Raw genomic sequence first — 4,884 nt, forward strand, 5'->3', positions numbered from 1 at the left:
CCAGCACTGAGGCTTAATGCCACAACTTAGATCTGGATAGTTTTAATCCAGTGTTTGGCAGTCTGGCTCTACAACATAGTGCTTGGTTGTTTTGACCCAACATTTTTAGTGGACCTCTGGTACATCATGCAGTTCCAGCCATTCCATGTTCTGTTATAGGCAACAGTAATCAGTCTGCCATGTGTTATATATACAGTATATATATATAATGAAAGCTATAATGAACTTGACACCTTCAAGAACAAGTCCACTGAACTAAGACAGCTGGGTTGGTTAGCTGGAGGCTTCAAGATGTCAAGAACAAGAAACATTAATGATTATTTGAGGAAAAGATTCACATCCATTTGGCGACACATATGCAATGCAATGGTAAAATGTAGTGCAAAACCATTTGACGAACCATTATAAATTACAAGCTACTAGACAAGGTCTCAGAGTAATATGTTTATTTTCGTATGCAAATCTATTTCAAGGTTTTGATTAATTATCCCTGTACCTTGCTAGCTGTGTACTTTGAACGGCTCCCATATTTTAATTGGATGGCTTCACATCACCACAAATGGAGCCCCATACCAATGGAGGCCACATACACAGTGGAATCAAAACAAACCAGACTGAGTCAAATGAATAGTTGATAAACCCTTATACATAATTACCACGGAACATTCATGTCTTGTTTATAATAAAAATAACAATCATCTTTTTCCCAGAACATGCTGTATATAAAAACTACTTAAGAAGCACAGTCAGAAGGATGCAGTGTTCTGTGTGGTGCATTCCACACTCACCACTAACATGGTGGTTGGGCTCCTTCATCTGATCATCAATCAAGTTCAAAAAATAATTTCATTTCTGTCAATAAGAAGTGTCAAATGGTATTCTGTGAGGGGAGAGCTGGGAAATGCTACCTGCCAGAGTGGGTGGGTAGACACCCAGCAAATGACCTGCGAAATGGGAATCAGTGAAATGAACAAGGAAACCTGCAAGTCAACAGCTTCGCATTGCATTGGGATCACCTTAGCCTTCAAAGCACTTGAAGTGATCCCCATCCTGCACAAACCACTGGGGGACACAAGTGAAACTTTCTTTTTTAACTCTGCCTTTCTTGGCTTGCAGTGGAAGATGGTGTGCTGTGTGTGCACAACACTTTTGTTTTCCAAAGACAGGCATACAATTACAATTTTCGCCACTTTTGCTAGCACATGTACTTGTACACATGTACTTGCACATTTCCCAAAATTCTGAGGCCACTCTCCTAGAGGTGTTATATGATAAAATGAAAAAAGCGTACCCTACTTTCTTTACAGTAAGATACAGTACAGCACAGTGAGCCTGAGTATCTAAAAATGTGTTACAGCAGACCAGATCATATATGTAGTCAGATCTACTGTGAAGTGGGGTGTGTGAGAACTGGCCACATAAAATAATGATTAATAACACTGATAGGGCTTCAAAGCCACACAGCCATCTTTGGTGTGACAAACCAGTTGTATAGATGTATTGATAGAAAGTGAGATGAGAGGAAGATGGATGATGGGTTGAAGATTTGAAAGGATGGTTGTGCAGATAAAAGGGGTGATTGATGAATAGATGCAGGGGCAGGCGGTTGAGAGAAGGAGGTATGAATGGATGGGTGGAGAGGTGGAAAGATAAATAGATGGAAGGAGAGGGGAGAGGATGACTGGATGATGGGTGAAGGTGGTTAGATACAATGCTTGATATGGAAGATTGATGGAGGTTGTTTTTAAGGATGCCTTATAAGTAAATGTCTGTTAAAATGAGGCAACTTCCCTTGGGGGCACAGAATAAGACAGGGAAAGAGAAACACAGAACCAGATGGGAACAGGTTCGGGGAACACATCCAGTCAGACAATTAGATTGCTTATAAAAACGCGATTAATATGTTTTTCAAATCAAATATGAAATGTCGAACATTTGCTCTTTTTTTTTTTTTAATTATTAAATGGGCCATGTATGATATTGCACAGAGGTGATTAAACCTGAGTAATGCCACAGCTTTTGAGGCAGTGACGTGGTTGGCACTACCTCATTGTCCCTCTGTAAATGATGGGCCTGCCTTTCCCTGATGATAATCATCTTCTTGGAGCAAAGAAATGGTGATTAAATGTTGATTTTCCATCAGCCAAGCAGTGGGGGATACATTTTATCACAATGTCCCTGAAACTACTCAAGGACTGATTATGCACCTTATCAGACAGCAAGGCCCCCAATTCAAAGGACAGACATAAAAGGCATCAGCCCTCCTGTATTCACTCCAGTGACTTTTACTGTGATATGCAGGAACCTTACTGATTTCAAGGTTATGAAAATTACACACAGGTGCCCTAAAGTGCAGCGATTTAAAAAGTATAGGAGATTGCCATTGCTATGATTATGACACCCCTGTCGCGCGCTTGAAAGGTGTAATTATGCTAGAACTACAAATGAGATTTCATGACAGTAAAAGAATGGCCTTGCTTTAATTACTAGCTTTAAAACAAACATCTAACAAAGCTAAGCATAATTTATGCATGGCCCAAATTAGAGTCTCTGTCTGTGTACCATGACCCAAAATCCATCACACAACTATACAAGCCTTATGCAGAGTTTCTTCTTGTTCATAGAATACTCACAATCTGCTAGGTTAATAGGCACATATGCTATACAACCCTACGTACTCATATGCTAAACAAATGGTGCCAGTTCACTGGCACAGTAAAAACGGTCCTATTTATTTACAATAGGATCAACATTACACTACTAACTCTCTCTGACTGCGCTGGTGCTAGAGACCTAAATGGTGCAGACAGTTTTTGCATTCATCTTGGGTGAAGCTGCAGATTTTAAAGTTGGTTTAAAATGTGCTAGAAGCTTTGGCCTCTCTCATATCATCAAGGTGTTCTTGGATTTAAATATGCCGACTACACAACAGATAAGGACGGCAGTGCAAACTCACATTACAGTGTGCAGATAAGGAATATTAGTTTCCTCTGGACAAAATCCATTTCTCTTCCATGCTTATAGCAAAGGGTAAAGCCTTCAGCAGCTATTTGCATCTCACTTTTTCATAATAATCTACACAAGAAAAGGACAGACATCCATAACCTCTATATCAGGGCTTTCTCTCGCTCTCTATCTTTCTCTTTTCTCTGTACATGTCTGCACACAGACCCACGTGAAAAAGTAAGTATATACAGTACTGGGTTTTATGCCATTTTGTACATGTCTGTGCAGATGGTTGTGAGAGCGCACATATGTGAATGTGTGTGTGTGTGTGCTTGTGTGTATGTGTGTGTGTGCTTGTGAGTGTGTGCGTGTGTGTGTGTGTACGTGTGGATGTGTGCATGTGTGCATGTGTGAACAAACCCTCTCTCTAATGTAGCATGTATACAAGCTTTGGGGATGAGCTAGATATATAGCAGAGGATGGTGTAGAGACTTTGAATGCTGTTGGGGCAATCAGAGGAGACAAGGCAAGAACAAGCCAATTATTACCACTGATGACTGAGGTGCCATCCAAATTAGGAGCTTCCAGAACTGCCGGGAATAAGCAGACTTGAACTCACAGAGAGCGGGGGGTTGGAGTGGACTATCCCACTGTGATGGCTGGAAGGGCTGGCAGTATGACAGTCAAATGTTTGCTTATAAATGGTCAAAATGTGGTAAATGACACAGGATGCAGGCAAAGAGTAATTGATCAAGGAAGGCTCCGCATCAGAGAAGTGAATGTGCTGCCCGGGTGTTTCAAGTCAACAGAACTGTGCCAGGAGGACAGCTCTCGCTCTGCCATATTATTGCAGACTTGGAGGGCAGCCAGGGAAGAGATGGTGCCCTGACAATTCAATTAAATTACTCAGTGTCTGTGCCTTGGCCAGCTGACCTGCAGCTTCACACTGAAGGTCCAACCAACTGATAGCATCATTTGCCTTCATCTTTCACATTTGGAATCCATTTAAGCCGCAAGTGGAGCTATTAATCAAGTTAGCCGGAAGGCTCAGATTTCCTCTATCATTATTATCCAAATAAAATCTACAGCAAATAGAAATAAATGGCTTTATAGGAAGGAAGGTATTTCCACTGGGCAGTAATGGAACATGGGAAATAGAAAAACTAAGTTAGGTATCCCAGTGTACCTGTGTTGCATGTAATTCCTGGTATGACCTTGAGACAAGGTCTCTCCTCAGCTACAATGTTGTTTAAATCAAAAGAAACACGTTCTCTCTGAGTCTGATGCCGTGCTGTGTTCTCTTTTCAAGAGAGCTCTTTGAAACATCAAAGATTATCTGAGGCTACCAACTACCTTGTTTTTCAGTTGTAGTTCAGTGAACTGATATATGCAGGATAGAAATGAACTAGTTGCGAAACAAACAAAAAAATTCAGGAATACCAACCATACGAAGAAACAAGCCAAATTAAAGCACGTATTTAGAGATAATTTCCTTGGTTTACTACTTTAGGGCTACAAACGAAAGCCCAACATACTAAGTTGTCCAGCACTAAACCTTCAAGGATGGGTGTATGTAAGTACTTTAGATCCCCCCTAACACACAAGTCCAGATGGTTCTGGTACTCAGTTCTAGAAGTGGATCTAGCCCAGCTCAATCATTCATTCTGTAGTTGTGTGCTGACTAGTTCATACTTCCCTAATGCATTGAAGCAGTTAAATTCTGAAAATGAACATAAAATAATGAATATTTAAAATGGGAAGAGGTTTGTATTATAAAGTCTCGGGAAAAATCTCTGGTAGATCTACTAAGGGACGACAAAAATGATAACAGAATAATACAAAATGTATGTTAGGATTTGAAATTAATACTGTAGTGAACATGTGCAGACGATTCGTGTAGGGAGTGGCAGTGGCCTCGGCTACCACACACTCGGTGGC

The sequence above is a fragment of the Sprattus sprattus genome, assembly GCF_963457725.1.
Source record: "Sprattus sprattus genome assembly, chromosome: 15".
Lineage (NCBI taxonomy): Eukaryota > Metazoa > Chordata > Actinopteri > Clupeiformes > Clupeidae > Sprattus > Sprattus sprattus.